At 48.2% G+C, this 18,340-nt stretch overlaps 1 protein-coding gene and 1 pseudogene across 1 annotated transcript in view; one reads left to right on the top strand and one right to left on the bottom strand.

The window, feature by feature from the left end:
• The window catches only part of LOC138242797 (zinc finger protein 271-like), a 683,123-nt gene that overhangs the window by 145,211 nt on the left and 519,572 nt on the right, over nt 1–18,340 (top strand). The gene's annotated exons all lie outside the window — the stretch shown is intronic.
• The window catches only part of LOC138242769 (zinc finger protein 271-like), a 735,173-nt pseudogene that overhangs the window by 596,279 nt on the left and 120,554 nt on the right, over nt 1–18,340 (bottom strand).

The raw sequence follows: 18,340 nt of genomic DNA, 5'->3' as shown, positions 1-18,340 counted from the left end.
GCAAGCAACTCAGTGCAATTTGTGAGTATTCTGCACTGTTAAAATGCACAGGTTTTCATACTTTTTGGAATTCGTAGCTCAAGAAGTGACTCCTGTTTCATTTTCTATTCACCAACTCAATTTGCATTCCGTCCCTCACACCTCACAACAGAATAACAAACGGCTTCATGTGCCACAGCATCCCCTCTAGATTCGGTTTGCACTATGAATTAGGTGACCCCGAATGAAATATTTTAGTGTTGGCTCAAATGTGAGGAATTTCATGAACCCTCAAAAAGGAACGCTTGCAGAAAATGCCAGCAATCCAAAGCGTGTAGGCACCATGAACAGACCAATTCTGCAATTTCTTTTATCACTGGCGGTGCTTTTCGATGGCTCTGCATTAGAAATGAGAAGTGCTGAACTCTAAACACGTTCTTGCCATAACTTCTACTACTGCTGCTACTTCTTCGTCCTCGAAAAAAGAAAAGACAGGCATGTTTTAAATCTCAAAATGATCTTCTGGATCCACAAGAAACATGTAAATCTGATTGATTCCGCAGTGTTTTGGATTTACTGTACTTATAACTTCCATCGAAGAGAGATTTCATCAGTTGCATGAAATTGAAACTTTCGACTTTTTGTCTGGTATTGAAAATATGTTAAAAAAAAAACATAAACAATTTTCTAACGAACAACTCATGAATTATTGCCAGGATCTATATTTAGCGTTTGGTAGTGATAACACTGCAGATATTGATTGAGTAGAAATTTATGATGTATTAACAGCTTTATCTGAAGCGAGAAGTCCTAGAACGCCATCTATGAAGTTTTAGGATTCATACCAAGAAATGCCTTTTGTTTCCCACCCCAACTGCTGCTTTGGCATTACACATTATGTGAACATTACCAGTTTTGGTAGCTTCTGGGCACGATTTATCTAAATTGAAACTTATTACAAAATTCTTGTAAATCAGGACTAATTTTAATATCAAATGAAATTACTACAGAGGAAAAGGCTTAACTGAAATATGAATAAGACTATGCAAGCCTAAAAAGTAGAACAATTCAATTTCTATAACTTATTTTTAATTTTTTTAGAAATTGGCTCACACACTGGAAGAGACTAACGTTTCTCTTTGTTAGAGTATGTGAATAACAATTTAACCCCAAATGTTTGTAGTTGTGATTCTGTTAAAATTCAATAAATCGTCTATCAACAGTAAGAAATTATAAAGAAAGAAAAAAAATGTTTTATTACATAAACTATAAGGCAATGAAGAGAGTTTACTTCGCTTTTTTTCTTTTGACTTATGCGTTCAGCATCCGAACCCATCTGTGGACGGTTGTGTTTCTTTAATCTCTTGTAATCATCAAAAGTCGTTGTTTTGTGCTTCAGTTTTTTCTCGAGTTGTACCATGGATATTTTATATGATCAGTACTTTACATGCTCTTTTGCATTTTTCTTCACATACAGAAAAAGTTCAAGTTGTTCATATCACTGTGCTGCACATTTACGCTGGACCACCTGTAACAGTAGAGGACACGCAGTGAGGAATTCATGCAGCTTTCAGCTCAGTGCGGAGTCCAGAGGGAGGGCTCGGTCGCTGAATGATCTCTCAGGAAATCCCGGGTGAGATTCAAAAGGTAAACCTGGCTCTCTATGAACACGAGCAAAGAGTTCTCACTCAACAGAAGATTGCGATGTGAGTACAGTAATATAAAACACCTGAAGATGCCAGGGATTGAACCCCGGACCTGTGGAGCAGTAAGTGACTTGTAACGCTGACATAAGAAATACTTACATAAAGTGCTTTTACTGACCATATTACAAATCACAGGAAGTAAGGTCTTAAAACATTGGGCAGTAGTGGGATTTAAACCCACGCCCCTGAGAGAGTGGAGCCTAAAATCCAGCATATTAGACAATTCAGCCACACTACCTCTGGCCCCTTCTCCTTTCTTCTCGTTGCTGAGTATAGGTGCCTTCATGCAATTGAGCCAGTTTTGAATCCCAGCCAATACATCTCCAAATCTTTTCAAATGAATCTGTGATCTTGTAGCACATCCTCTGAAACAAGCAATCGAAATTGGAAACGTCTTCTTCAACACTGAAAAGCTCAATTAGGACGAAGCAGTTGTACACAGGACAGCAGTACCGTATATGTTCTTGATTGATTCAGACTCGTTCTCAGTGGTTCTTACTCACCAAATAACTTAAAAGCTGAGAAAGAACGCTACGAAAAATACTAATCAAAATACAAAATAATAATCATTATTAACCAGAAACAGCAGAAAAACTGGTCACATCTGTGATTATGTCGCTTCTCTGCTTCAGCAAGGTCAATAAAGAACTCTCTGAAAGTAGTAAAACACTGAAGAACTGCAAAACTGAATTCAAAATCATATTAGGAATTCTGAGTGATGCCTGCTGACATGCAATCCAATACGGATGTTGTCTTTAAATAAGAATTCTCTATGTTTCCCTGCCTTTTCCCTGGAGTTAAACTATTGGATTGAAGGAATTCTTATCACAGGTTTACAAGGTGCCGTTGATATTTGGATAAATCTATGAACTCGTGATTTTTATGTACTTTAAATATCGGCCATATGCACAGAATAAAATGACAGTACTAATGATTTTTCCTGAGACGAAGCACAGCTTATCTTTCCAAGACAGCTGATAAAGGCAAGCCAGTGGATACTCTAGCAGAACATGGAAAAACGTTCAGCTTTGTAACCAACAAATTCCCCATTTAGATCTGACATGTGAGGTATGCTTTATGATTGCTTGAAGTGAAACCCACAATCTCTTTGGAACTTAGACAAGTTATTTCTGATGGAGCGCTATGCGGAAAGACTTAATCAGCTCTACCCCTGAGGATGACTCGACTTGAAAATGCAGAACATTAACGTTTCACAGATAAAATGAGCACAACCGACATTAAAATTGAGGGCGCATTGTGATTTGCACTGACTCAAAAGTGATCTTGGTAGACAAACTTCCCTGCTGAAGGTGGAAAAAAGAATTTGTGTTGAGAAGAAGAAACACTTTTTTCTCCCTGCTTTGATGTTAAGCTGATAAAGTAGCTTTTAACACATTGCTCCACTTGGTGGTTGTAACACAAAAACCCTTAGCAGCAGTGGGATTCAAACACACACCTCCAACAAGACTGGAGCCTTAATCCAGCACCTTAGACCACTCAGCCACACTAACCACTGTGTCCTGTCTCTTTGTCTCATTACTTGCCCGGAGGAAGCCGGGTGGGTTTTGCTCTTGTCCGACAGTGGCGTTATGACTATGGAACCGACTGCACCTGCTTTTTCTGAGATGCTTCCCCTCTCATGGTGAGATCTCGAATTCTTAAACACCTCTGGATAAAGTTCTTCTGTGGAGCAGGCTACAGACCTCTGCGTACAGCACCCTTGATGTTGTTTTATTTCTATAGCAGCACCCATCCGGAATTTGTTTTTGTTTTACTTTTTATTTGAACAACAAAATAGATTCAATATAAACAAGAGCACATATAACGTATTAATAGACTCGTGAGGGGCACATAAATAATACAATCAGACTTTATGGAAAAAAAAAGTTAAACAAAGTAAATAAAAACAAGGTCCACACAGCTTTCATGTTCCTACATTTCGAAAGAGTCTGTAAATATCCATTTACGTCTATTTAGAACTATTCAAACGTAGAACTCTTTGCTGATTTAGGTGGTATATTTCCTCAATTACAGGACAGCACAAACAGTTCTTAATGCAGAAATGGAAGCCTGTCTAAATTTTCCTTTCTGTTAAAGACATTTCGGGAAGCACTTTTTTTGGGACACTGATTTTTCTCCTTTGGGGAGCTAAAGAAGACTATAGGGTGTGGCACAGTGGTAGTGTAGTTGATTCTAGCTCAGAAAGTTGCGCGTTCAAATTAGGTTGGGGTCAGCTAAGAGTTTTTCACCATCTGCTGGTGCTGAACCCAGACTTCTCACCATGTAGTTGAGTTCTTCTCAATATCTCAGCATCTCCAAAACATCATGTCCAACTTTAGAGACAGCTACATCAGACAATGAAAGTTTGAGACCACTTTATTATTACAGGTTCTAGCAAACCTGAAAGCTAAGGCGTTTCAGGTCACTTTTTTAATTAAAAAAGTGTCTGAAGCCTCTAAATAAAATTAGGCTTTTTTAATTGTGTATGAAATTCACTCCCATGGGGTCTGAAAGGGGAAATATACTGTTGGGATCCTCGCAAGTGAGGTGTCTCTTCTTGTGGTGAAGCACAGTCATACCTGACTTGTCCGGAATGACCCAAGACAGACTTTATCCAGAAGCGACGGCACCACTCCAAGTAGAATGAGAGAGAAACACAGCACGACACGGGGAGTCAAGAGGCTCCCACAATTCACCTTTCCTCACATTACTGATTTCTTCACTAACATTTTGACCGTTTTACAATCACAATGACCGTTTCACATTAAATAAGTTTTTAAACCATCAATATTTAAGAAAAAAAATAGAACATTTTTTTCCAATTATTAAAAAAAACATTAAATGCCTTGATTGCATAAAGTTTCACAGACAGAAGCAGCACGCCAGCACAACCAACATTAAAATGGAGGGCACACTACGATTTGCATTGACTCAAAAGTGATCTCGGCAGACTTCATTCCCTGCATAACGCAAAAGGTGGCAAACCGCATTTGGTTTGAGTGGACGCAAGAAAGTTTTTGTTTTCTGCCTTGATGTCAAGCTGACAAAGTATCTTTAAACACTTTGCTTAGTTTCTCGAGAGACTGCCAAAAAGCAGCTCCCTCCCCTTTGAAGTCAGTTGGAAGAGGGTCGGTTACCACTGTACTGTGTCTCTTTGTCACATTACTTGCTCAGAGAAAGCCAGGTGGCTTTCGCTCTTCTGGTCCGACTTAGTGGCATTACGACTGTGTAACGAACTGCACCTGCTTTTTTTGAGATGCTGCCATTCTCGTAGTGAGATCTAGACTTCTTTAACACCTCTGGATATAGTTCTTAAATGAAACAGGCTTCAGACCTCTGCGTACAGCACCCTTGATGTCATTTTATTTTTACAGCAGCCGCATCCGGAAAGTTGTGTCTTTTACGTTTTATTTGAACAACAAAACTACATACAATACAAACAAGAGCACATATAACGTATCAAGAAAATCTTCAGGGGCACATGCTATAATACAATTACACTCTATGAAAAACGTTTACACGACGTTAATAAAGATAAGGTCCGCACAGCTTGTTCTTACATTTCGAAAGAGTCCGTATATATCCCTTTACGTCTATTTTGAACTGTTCAAACGTAGGACTCTTCCCAGACCATTTCACTTTATACCACATTCCTAAATGAGGATGCATCTCCCGTTTTAGAACTATTTTGGGCGGTATGGCTTATACAACACACCCACAGTATTCTAATGGTGGACTGCAGATCTGTGCTATAGTTCAGTCGAATTCGAAGGATCCAGCAATCGTACTGGATTTGACTAGGATTCTGAAATGTCACTTGCAAAAGTATTCAGGTTTGCTTGAACCTTTGATAAAAAAAGTGATCTAATCTGAAACTACCCAGCTTACAATCTCTGAGGTAGTTGTCACTAAACTCGGACGTGATGTGGCACACATGTGCCGTGTGCCTTTACTTTTCTAAAAAACTGGTATCGGGAAAAGTTTCTTAATATTTCTTTTGATTAGCATGCAAGAAAATGTGATCATTACCTATGGAATTTCCCGCCAGCGTGGAGCTTGAATTCACAACCTTGAGATTTAGTGTTCAAGAGTCACAGAAGAGGTCGGCCTGGTCTTCAGTTTGCCAACGATAAGCTCCGGCAGTGCTCCTCTGTAAAGCAGCTTGTTTGGATCGGTTATGTGGGACGGCATTTCGATACTAAGATCATTTGCAGTGCACTCAAAAAACATAGATGAAGAAGGTGTCACAGTAAGGTGAACCCAAGGGCGAGGGATGTTCCTGCTTCGTGTACATCTACACCACCTAGCAATACAAACGGGGTGCTAGGGCCCCTCTACATTACCACAGGCTCTGTTTGTCTCCCAGAATCACCAATGCACACACAGACCAGCGACAAGCATTTGTATTGTATAAGTGCCCTTTTTATTTTCCAACTACATTCACATTCACTGTCACCCAAAAACACAACGAAAACAGAATTCACAGCAGCAAAAGGTCCTTCCCAGGGTCAAAATGAATACAGAGGGGCAGCAGTCTTTTCTGTAAAATACATAAGAGAGGTTACTCGATCGTCTCTACTTAGTACCTGTAGTCTCTGATGGCCCACTTTGAGGAGAGGGGTATCGCCCAGTCCTATTTCCCCAGTCTCTGTTCAGGTAACAATAGAAATCCTCTGCGACTATATTACATTCCTCTCAGTTTGAATCGGCTAACTGTGCCAGTTTCCTTGTTCCTCACCTTCAGGTGTTAAAAGTCTCTGTACAGTACCTCTGTTCCAATGCCAATGTCTCTCGTTGTCGTCAGTTACTGAACCAGTAGATCCTTGCCTCCAGGTATTAGAAGTCTCTGCAGAGTTCCTCCGGGGTCTTGCACTCTGCAGCGGGGTCTTGCACCCTGCAGCTTCCTTGTGCTGCCTGTGTCGTCTCCAGGATCCAGTGGGAATCGGGAGCCCCCTCTGTTCTGTCTCAGGTCTTTTTTATCCCTCTCCTTAGCCAATCCCTTTCAGGGGGGTTTCCACTGTCCCTGTCAGAATCAGGTCTGCCCAGTATTTTTCCAGGAGGAAGCTTGTGTTGTTTGAGGGGTGTGGGAGTGCTGAGCTAGGTGTCATGGAACCTTATCAGTTCACCCCTTGGTCTGGCTAAAACTGGCTCAGCGACTCCTCACACCTCCAAGTCTCGATACCTAATTTCTCCCTGAACGACTTGGGTTTGACTGTTTTTACTGACTGTTCCTGTATTAATTGGGACAACTGCAGTCACCCCCTTGAGTGAGAGGCAACATTGACACCCTCCTGGAATTCAACATAACCTAATCAATCACAGCCTGTTTCTGCCTCAATGACCCACACCCTGTAACACAAATCAACATAACCCAATCAACCCCAGACCGTGACTGCCTCAATGACCCACATCCTGCGACACAAGCTTCACCTGGAGCACAATGGCTGTGTTTTCAGCTACGGAAACTTCCTGTTGACAAGTCGGTGTTTGTGTTGCTTTTTCTGCTCAATGGAGCTGTATTAATGCAGGCACACGTGCTTCCACGGCAAGTTATTTTATTAGTGCTCACAAACCAACACACTGCAGACACCTCTGATACTGTCACTGCTTGTGGACCCCGTGTTCCTGCCGTCAGCCTACTATACCATGTTCATGCACATCTAGAAATATTACTGCTGTAGTACAGGAGCGAAAGACGAAACGAAAGCACACCCAGTTTAAAAAGGCACATCTGTCAACTGCTGAACTTCACAAGGATGGGATTCACACCCACATGTGCAGAGCACAATGGATTAGTAGTCCATCGCCTTACCACCCCACCACCTCATCCCAGAAGTTAGCCTCCTGACATGAGTTAGTGCTCAAGATGGTCGTATTTCCTCTACTCAAGGATCATTTTCCTCTTCCACCTGCGATTTCACCATTTTCCTTGAAGATGTCAAACATAAAAAGCATATTGAGCTCCTTGGACTTGAAATTACCAGATAAAAGCCATTTCTCATCACTTGCTCAGCGAGCAGGCTCAGAGCACACAGAACGCAGGTATCTCAGAGCGGTGTGTCTAAGAGGCTGTAAAAGGATAGTGTTCTGTTGGTGCTGTGGCTTAGCTGGTTAACGTGCATGTCTAGTAAATAAGTTTCTGGGTTCAAATCACCACAGTGCTTTTCTTCCTCTCTTGCCATGCAGAGTTGGTCGTTGTGGACAGCAACAGGTGTCTGCCTTAACTTTAATGGAAGTGTTCATTTCTGGAACAACTTTTTTAAAAACAAATTCCACACATATTGTGATAGATAAAATACTAATCTTCCCTGTCAGTGCAGAATAATTAGTGCCAGCTGGCATGAAAACGACAAAAAAAAAAATTTTTGTCTTTAGCGTAAAACCTGTGAATGTAGAAGAAAAGATGACGAGTGTCAATTTTTATGGCACCGTGAGCTTGTCCTTCAGTCAAACACGTAGGTAATTCAAACACACCCAGAGATGCAATTAGCTTTGACCTAAATACTATCTACTCCAGATGTGATTGGGCCTCTTTCCACATCCTGATATATGCAGAGAACATAAGCTTTTGGCACGATTGAATATAAATGTAAACATAAATACTATTCAATATATCGGAATTTTGTTGTATTTAAAAAATATTTTAGCTGGGGATCCTCAAATCAGGAGTGTAGAAAAGAACACCGTTAAACACCGGGAGTGTCTTATCTTATTCAAGTTTACTGGATTTGTTAAAGTTCAAGGAAACCTGAATCAAGAACTCAATCGTGTGTAGTGACAGTTGTTATTCACAACCCGGATTTCTATGGAAGCCCGTTTCCGCCAGGGAGTAAAAAAAAAACCCGCTATGGTATCTCAGAATTCCGACTTAGCAACTCAGAATTGCGACTTAGTAACTCAGAATTCCTACTTTATATCTCACATTTGCGACTTCGAAATAGCCCATATTTCATTGTCTGTCCTTTTGTTATTGTAACGGATTCGGGTTCTAGGGCTTGTGCCCTCGCCGCTCCCACCCTTGTTCGTGCCTCACTGCATTGGCTCGAACCCAGGTCTTGCCAGCTGAGCTAAAGAAGACCTTTTTAAGTAAAAAAGGACATACAATGAGATACCATAGCGCGTTTTTTTTACTCCCTGACGGAAACGGGCTTCCATAGATTTCCCTTCATGTTAATTAAGATGTTTAATTTGTATGTTGCTTATATAAGAACAGTTTCTTCAAAAGTTCTGTCAATTAACAGTGGAGAGCTAGCCGATGTACGTTTTCATGAAAACTCTCTTTAAGGCGATTACAAGTATCTTGAGCAAATCTGCGTCATATTTTCTAAAAAAAAGTTTAGCTCAAAATGCAACAGGATTATAAATGAATTCTCCCGCCCTACATTCCAAAATATGGAATCTTATTTTTCTTGAAGTTTCTGATGTTGGTCGTTATTGGAAATTGCCCGGTGATATCGACTCAGGTAGTCAGTTGTTACGTGCTGTAATTCGATACATGCAAAGCATTTGTATTCCCTCAAATTATTAATAAGGTCAATAATGTACTAAACAGTACATGCCACTTTTTCTCTAGATGATATTCACGATGGAACAGTGAGAAAGGCGTGCCTAGATGTGCTTGAACCAGCACCTTACTATCGTTTTAGTCCCGACCTGACTGCACTGACCAATGGTACCACAGAGACTCCAACGGGTCGGTTTTCTCCATTTACAGTTTTTGGGTAAAAAATAATCTGCACTTTTAAGCAAGCATTTTATTTCAAATTGTGAAATTTTTGTGTAAGTTTTTCTTGAAAAATGTTGTTTCAGAAAGAAACTGAGTTGACGATAATAGCCCTGTCAGTAGAATATCGAACTTTTCATCTCAGCTAGTTCTTCTGTGGAGCAGGCTTCAGAACTCTACGTGCAACGTCGTTGATGTCATTTTATTTCTACAGCAGACGCATCCGGAATGTTTTTTTTTTACTTTTTATTTGAACAACAAAATAGATTCAATATAAACAAGAGCACTTATAACATCAGTAGAATCGTCAAGGGTACATAAAATAATAAAATTACACTTTCTGAAAACGATTAATCTAGGTAAATCAAGATAAGGTCCGCACAGCTTTAATGTTCTTACATTTCGAAAGAGTCTGTAATTACCCTTTTTCGTCTGTTTTGAACTATTCAAATTTAGGACTCGTACCAGACCATTTCACTCTACGTACAGTATATCTCTTTTCGTAACGAAAATGTATTTCCTGTCTTAGAAATGCTCTGGGCGGTATGTCTTGCACAACGTGGACTGCAGATCTGTGATATTGTCGAATTCGAGGGATCCAGCAATCATACTGGATTTGACTGGGATTCTGAAATGTCTCTTGCAAAGGTATTTGGGTTTGCTTGAACATTTAATAAAAAAGTGATCTGAGACTTCCTAGCTTCCAGTCTATAATCTCACTGTAACTAAACTAGGATGTGATGTTTCGCAGATGTGCAGTGTGCCTTTGCGCTTGGCATGTTCAAGACTATTCGTTGCGTGAGCTCCTCACTGCGTGTCCTGTACTGTATTGTGATTTCGTTGAGATTATCTACGAGGAGTACAGCGACTAGAACGCCTTGAACCTTTTTTTTCGGTATATAAAAGAAAACGCTAAAGCACATACAAAGTAACATTTCCTATATGTAGGTTTTCTGATTATATCTCTACTTTACTTAAATACCTTAGTGACAGGCGATTCTTTCCGATATTTGTTCAGGCGCGGTTATTGATCCCACACTAAAGATTATTTTTATAAAGAACATGTCACCTGCAAACTCGTATCGAGAAAGTTTTATAATATTACTTTTTATTTAAAAAAGTACATTTATCATAACCTATATGATTTCTTACCAGCGTGGAGCTCGAATTCACAACCCCGAGATTACGTGTTTGGTACTAGCTGCGCCACAGAAAAAAAAATGAAATCTCTTATTTACATTAAATACTGCGGCTCCTCACCTTTTCTTCTCGTCAGAGAAGAGGTCGGTCTGGTCTCCAGATTATCAACTATAAGATCAGACCGTGCTCCTTTGTAAAGCAGTGTTGGTTCACATTGCTTATATGGGGCAACACATCAACTCGAAGATCGCTGCTGTACACGCATGCCCCCCCTTCACTGAAATAACATAGACGAAGGAAACTCTCTTGGGCTGCTGTCACCCGGATTCAAAGCGCGGGTAGTGCGGTCACAGCACAAAGTACGGTCCACTATACCATCGCGGCGAGCTGGGACAGACTATCCTTAATTTTATTCAAATGCTCACAGTGTCTTTAATATTGTAACGCCCTCGCCTGGTGGTGAGGAGGAAGCGCCCCTAGGCGCTCGTAGTACCGCTGGGCATGCTGGGAGTGGTAGCCGGGAAGAGTCTGAGGGTCAGCACGATGACCAGCGGCTGACCCTGCCTGTGTAAATAATGTCCTAGTAATTCTAGTGCCCTGTGTAGTCCTGTAAAAGTAGAGTGTGTTGTTAGGTAATTACCACCCTAAATGTGTGTACGTGTTCGTCAGTCTCCTCATGTGTGTGTAGATCCTGTGTTTGGTTTTTGGTGTGGTTGTAAAATAAAGCCAGTGCTTGGTTAATCGCGTCTCCACTGTTCTTTAGTTCTGAAAAAGAACCTGCCAAACGCTACATTGGTGTCAGAAGCGGGCAGAATGAACAACTCGTGGCAGACACTACCCGATTCCATAAAGCGCCGGCTGACGCTGGAAGACGCAGAACCCATCGGCGGCGCACATAGGGAGCCTGAGCAACTCCTGGGTGCGACAGGTGGCCACAGCCCTTACCAGGGCTACCCAGTAGTGGTCCTGCCAGTAGAATTGGGGCGGCCGCCCCGGAGAGAGGATGCCCTCCCTGCCGGAGCCGATCAGCGATTCCCACACCCATCGGCGCGGGTGCGACCAGGTCGCTACGATGGTGAGGCGCCTTGGGAGACCTATGAGGCGCAGTTCCAGCTCGCGGCCCGGACGAATGGCTGGAGCCGGGCGGAGATGGCCGGCCACCTGGCGGCGGCGCTGGAAGGAGCGGCCTGCCAGGTGCTCCTGGATGTCCCGGAGGAGGACAGAGGCGACTACACGGCGCTGGCAGCAGCCCTCCAGCTGCGCTTCGGTGTAGAGGAGGCGCCGGACTTGATGCGGGAGAGGCTGGCCCTGCGGCGGCGCCGACCAGGAGAGCGACTGGGCCCGGTCGCCGCGGATGTCATGTTCCTCGCCCGCAGAGGATACCCAACTTTCCCCCGGGAGGTGCAGCGGGAGATGGCTCTCCAGGCCTTTCTCAAGGCCCTCTCACCCGAGGAGCTGCGGCGCCACGTGCAGCTGGCCGCGCCAACATCGCTGGAGCAGGCCTTGGCCCTTGCTACACGGGCTGAGGTAGTGTTCGGGGTCACTGGCAGCGCCAGCAGATGCAGTGCGCCCTGCCGGCTGACCGAGGCGGCGACGGAGGAATCCAGCGAGGGGGAAGAGGAGCCAGCCCGTGCAGCGACCGCCGCGGAACAGCCCCGCACGCTGATTTGCGACCGCTGCGGGAAAAGAGGACACCGAGCCCGGTTCTGCCGGGCACCCGAACCTCGCTCGATCGGCGTCGGGAAACGGGAACGGGGCGGCTCAGCGCGGGGAAGGCCGCCCTTGAACACCTCAACCCCCGCTCCGGAGAGCGCTGTAAAAACCGGCGCCCCTCACGCCACCGTGGGGCGAGTCGGCTGTAGCCGGGGCCTGTACCTCCACTGCCGGATTGAGGACCAACCCTGCCTGGCCCTACTCGACACCGGTTCATCAGTGACCCTACTTCGGCCGGGCGTTCTCCCCGACACCGAGGGCACCAACCCCCCAGGATGGGAGGCCTCCAGCCTGCGGCTGAGGACCGTGACGGGACAGCTCGCTGCAGTCCGGGGGAAACGGGTGCTTGCCTTCCGTCTGGGTGCAGCGACGGTGCGCCACCCCTGCTACCTTGCACCCATCCAGGAGGACTGCATTCTGGGGCTGGACCTACTGCAGCGAGTGGGGGCCAGGTTGGACTTGGACCGGCAGGAGTTGGTGTGGCAGGGGGAGCGACTGCACCTGGTGGAGGGCAGGTCCGGCGAAGGCCGAGGGACGCGGGCTTGCCAGAGCCGGGGGAACAAGAGGCAGCGGCGGCGGCGGCGGCGTCAGTCGCCGGGGCAGACCAGGCCTGCGAGCCGGGGAGCGAGCGTGCCGGATCCTGCCCCTGAGTCGGCCGGGGGGCCAGACAAGGCGGCGGCGGGGGCCGAGCGTTGCATGGAAGCGAAGCGTGCCGTTGAGGACCTCTTCCAGCGGAGCTGCGAGGGCCTCGATCAGGACCAGCGGCAGCGGCTCCGGGAGCTACTCGCCCAGAACGAAGACCTCTTTGCGGCGAGGGATGAGGACTGCACCCGCACTGCCCTGGTCCAACACGAGATCAACACCGGCGACGCTCGGCCCATCCGCATCCCACCAGGACGCATGGTCCACGCCAAGCGGACCGCCGCCGAGGAAAAGATCCGGGAGATGGCCGCAGCGGGGGTGATTGAGCCCTCCGCGAGCCCGTGGTCGGCGCCAGCCGTACTGGTTAAAAAAAAAGACGGCTCGTGGAGGTTCTGCGTCAACTACCGCAAGCTGAACGAGGTCACCCGGAAAGATTCCTACCCCCTGCCGAGGATAGATGACGCCCTGGACTACATCACCGGGTCGACCTGGTTCAGCTCCCTGGACCTCCGCTGCGGCTACTGGCAGGTACCGCTTGCTCCCGATGCTCGCCCGAAGACGGCCTTTTCCATCGGCCAGGGCCTCTGGCAGTTTACTGTCATGCCTTTTGGCCTGTGCAATGCCCCGGCGACGTTCGAGAGGCTGATGGAGAGGGTGCTGGCATCGGTCCCGCGGAACCAGTGCGTGTTATATCTGGACGATCTGCTGGTTCATGCACGGAGTTTCGACCAGGCCTTGACGAACCTCCAGGCGGTGCTGGCCTGCATCCGCCGTGCTGGCCTGAGGCTCAACCCCCGCAAGTGCGAGCTCCTGCGGCGGGAGGTGACCTTCCTGGGACATGTTGTTGGACCGCGAGGGGTGGCTACGGACCCAGGTAAGGTCGCTGCAGTGAGGGGCTGGCCGACTCCACGCACCGTCGCGGAGCTCCGCAGCTTTCTGGGGTTGGCCTCGTACTATCGGAGGTTCGTCCGGGACTTTGCCAGCATCGCCGCCCCGCTGCACCGCCTCACCGACAAGGGCCGCCGTTTTGACTGGGACTCGGGCTGTGAGACTGCCTTTGGCCGGTTGCGCGAAGCTCTGGTGGGGGCCCCCGTGCTGGCCTACCCCGACCCGCGGTTGCCGTATATTCTCGACACCGACGCGAGTGACTCGGGGGTGGGGGCGGTGTTGGCGCAGGAGGGGCCGGATGGGGAGCGTGTAGTGGCTTACTACAGTCGGGCTCTGACTAGGCCTGAGCGGAACTACTGCGTGACCCGTCGCGAGCTGCTGGCGGTGATGGCGGCGGTCCACCATTTCAGGCCGTACCTGTTCGGGACCCGGTTCCGGTTGAGGACCGACCATGCGTCCCTCACCTGGCTGCTCCACTTTAAGGAGCCAGAGGGACAGATGGCGCGATGGATAGAGATCCTGCAGGAGTACGACTTCACTGTCGTGCACCGTGCGGGGTCTCGCCATCTCAATGCCGACGCTCTCTCGCGGCGCCCCTGCGAGGCCGCGGACTGCCATCACTGCGCCCGGCGGGAGCAGCGTGAGGAGGCTGTCCGCACCGTGGCGGGGGTGAGCGCCGCGGCCACGGCCCGGGAGGGGCCGCTGGGGGTGGGCCTGCCAGACCTGGCGCAGCGTCAGGCAGCTGATCCTGACGTGGGCCCGGTGCTCCGCTGGAGGGCAGCAGGAGTGCGGCCTACACGAGAGGAGCTCGCCCCGCACCCGAAGTCCGTCAAGGCCCTCTGCGCCCTGTGGGAGGCCTTGGAGGTAAAGGACGGGGTGCTGCGCCGGGGGTGGCGGGTACCCTCCAGTGGCGAGGTACGGTGGCAGCTAGTGGTGCCTCGGTCGCTCCGCGGGGCGGTGCTCCGAGCGGTGCACGGCCAACCGGGTGTGGGGCACTTCGGCGGTAAAAAAACCCTGCAGCGTCTCCGAGGCCATTTTTATTGGGGTCTTTGCCACCGGGACGTGGATCGGTACTGCCCAACGTGTGCGGTGTGCGTGGCGCAGAAGGGTCCCCCCGAGCGCTCTCGGGCCCCCCTCCAACAACACCAGGTGGGGGCTCCTATGGAGCGGGTGGGAGTGGACGTTTTGGGCCCGTTTCCGCGCACCGAGGCCGGGAACCGCTACGTCTTGGTGGCTATGGATTACTTTACGAAGTGGCCGGAGGCCTACGACCTCCCGGACCAGAGTGCCCCCACGGTGGCCGATGCACTGCTGGAGGGGATGTTTGCCAGGCTGGGGGTGCCGGAGGAGTTACACAGTGACCAGGGGCGTAACTTCGAGTCCCAGGTCTTCGCCAGGGTGTGCCAGCGCCTGGGGATTACTAAGATGCGGACCACCCCGCTGCATCCCCAGAGCGACGGGTTGGTAGAGCGGTTTAATCGGACGCTCGCCACCCAGCTGGCCACCCTGGTGTCCCGGCACCAACGGGACTGGGACCGCCACCTCCCCCTTGCGCTCTGGGCGTACAGGACCGCGGTCCAGGAATCCACCGGGTGCACCCCGGCCTCGCTCATGCTGGGCCGGGAAATGCGAACACCGGTGGACCTGGTCTTCGGCCCGCCGCCCGGAGACGGGTCGGCACCGCCGACTGGACCGGACTACGAGTGGGACCTGCGGCAGCGGATGCAGCGGGTGCACAGCTTTGCACGGACCCACCTGACACAGGCGGGGGTCCGGCAGAAGCGGTACTACGACCTGCGCTGCAGGGGGCCTGCCTTCCAGCCCGGGGACTCGGTTTGGGTGTACAACCCGCGGCGCCGCAAAGGCCTCAGTCCTAAGCTGGCGCCGTCGTGGGAGGGGCCCGCTGAGGTACTCGGGGTGGTGGGCGAGGTCTGCTACCGTGTCCGGTTGCGAACACGGGGGAGAGTGGTGGTCCTGCACCGAGACCGCCTGGCCCCCTACCGGGCCCGGGAGGAGGAGCCGTGTGGGGAGGCTCCAGAGGAGCAGCCGGGGCCGGAGCCGGCCGATAGTGGGGCGTCCGTGGATCGCCAGCCGTCACCGCGGCGCAGCGGCCGCTCACGCAGGGTTCCGCAGCAGTTGGCCGAATACGAGTACAGCCTGAGGGGGGTGTTCGACGTCGGCGAGACGCCAGACGCTTCAGGTGGGGGCAGTGTAACGCCCTCGCCTGGTGGTGAGGAGGAAGCGCCCCTAGGCGCTCGTAGTACCGCTGGGCATGCTGGGAGTGGTAGCCGGGAAGAGTCTGAGGGTCAGCACGATGACCAGCGGCTGACCCTGCCTGTGTAAATAATGTCCTAGTAATTCTAGTGCCCTGTGTAGTCCTGTAAAAGTAGAGTGTGTTGTTAGGTAATTACCACCCTAAATGTGTGTACGTGTTCGTCAGTCTCCTCATGTGTGTGTAGATCCTGTGTTTGGTTTTTGGTGTGGTTGTAAAATAAAGCCAGTGCTTGGTTAATCGCGTCTCCACTGTTCTTTAGTTCTGAAAAAGAACCTGCCAAACGCTACAATATGATGGATTCATATACCGTGCTCATGAGAAAGTCACAAACCTGTCATCTACACACTGTTCCCAGAGCTGGATAAGTTATTCCAGATTTTACAGCTCTCTAGCAATAGTGGAAATCAGGCTACATAAATGGAGAAATTCTCTTCAAAATGTGGAAATATATTCCCGAGACGAGTCCTTTCTCAAAGGTCAACTCTGCTTGTAAGTCACCCCTCCCCACATCGCGCGGTGTAGCGGTTATAACCGTCTATTAACACACCAAAGGGCTTAAGTGAGAAAGTGGGCAGAAACAAAGCGATCTCTTTCATTTTTACGTTTTGCACGCCTGACGGGGTTTTACGGTGCTCTTTTCTACACTGAACTGATCATTTGGACATCGTAAGGCAAGAGAGACACATTTCTATGTAATCAGGAAACCAGGAATCCTAACCGTTAGCCCGTCAGTGCCACAGAGAAAAAAAAAAACGTTTCAACGAGATAAAATTGCAGGATAAACACATTTTTTTTTCTTTTTCGTAGCGTTTGTGTTTTGTTTGATTTAGCGAATTTTATACACTTTATTTCTGACACATGAGTTAAAAGGCTGGTAGAGTATATTTAATACAAGAGCGCTGAACAACAATTTTCATCTACCGTATTGTAATGTTTTTTTTTAAAAAAACAAGTTAAATGTATATATAGTAAATGTTTTTTTTTCATATAATAGTGTTTATGGTCTGAAAAACATCATTCATTATTTAACAGACATTTGGTATAATTAAAAAAAATACTCATTCACGAATGTTAACATTTTTTACAGTAACGTGTTCTATTGTGATATTGTGCCCCGTGCAGCAATATCACCAGACAGTTTAATGGTCTTAGTTCAGGTGGGTAGCTGCGCCAGCATGCGTAGGCTGCAAAGGAACAAGTAAAAGGTTTATTCCATGCTGAAAAAAAGAAGAAAGAGAACACAACGTTTCGGCCGTGGAGCCTTTTTCAGGTGTGAGAGAGACAGGGCAGTAGGCAAAGGTAAAGTAGCGGGAGAACAAAGGTTGGGAGGGAGGAGGAGTGAGAGGCGGGAGCAGGGGACATAAAGAGAGGCCAATCAAGAGGTGTGAAGTCAGAATGGGTGCAGAGAGGTATGAAATGAAGCTTCCAATGAATGGAGAAAATTTGAAAAGAACAGTAGTCTGTCGTTAAGGGAAGGGAGAATGTGTGATCCTAGCTGCAGAATAATTTTAGTTTCGGTGGTCTTTCTGATGTATGAGTTTGGAAAACCGTCTTTGAGAACACTGGTGCCTGGCTAGCTCAGTCAGTAGAGCATGTGATTCTTTAGGTCAGGGGTGTGGGTTTGAGCCCCATGTTGGGCGGTGTCCATCTCCTTATTAACAAAGTTTCCTGCTCATCCTCGACCCTCTTACACCTCGATGGTACTGAGCACGGTTTCCCTCTTCTGTCAATGTGCCACGTGATGAGAATTCACCAGGCTCGTTCAGTCATTAGTCACATTCCATCGTTTGCCATAAGCAGACGCTGCGAAGTGATGTGGATATCAGTTCCCAGTCTTGTGGAAGAGGAGGAAAAGAGCACATGAGGACTCGTCCGGGAGTTGAACCCGGGACCTCTCGCACCCTAAGCGAGAATCATACCACTAGACCAAGAGCCACGACAGCACTTTCCATTTCAATCTGTCAGCGAGCTTGAGGATGGGGGAGATGCGTCATTCGCTCGTCCAGTCAGACCTTCATCAATAAGTCAAGAAAGCCGCAATTACACGACTGCCTTGCAGACAAAGGGCAGTGAACTGTGCCCGGTAAGAGGGGAACAAGCGGCACCAGGTGACACCGAGGCATAAGCCCCAGCGAGGGGGGTTGGCTTGTATGGTACAGCGCTTGCTTTGCATGTGGGAGGTAGCAGGATCAATTCCCGCATCCTCCAGGTGTGTGCTTAGAGCTTGATGTACCGAAAGGTGTCCTTCAGCCTGTGGTCACGCCTTGCATGGAG

This window comes from Lepisosteus oculatus, chromosome 14 (assembly GCF_040954835.1).
Source record: "Lepisosteus oculatus isolate fLepOcu1 chromosome 14, fLepOcu1.hap2, whole genome shotgun sequence".
NCBI classification, from domain to species: domain Eukaryota; kingdom Metazoa; phylum Chordata; class Actinopteri; order Semionotiformes; family Lepisosteidae; genus Lepisosteus; species Lepisosteus oculatus.
This window is presented reverse-complemented; position numbering and strand designations above follow the sequence as displayed.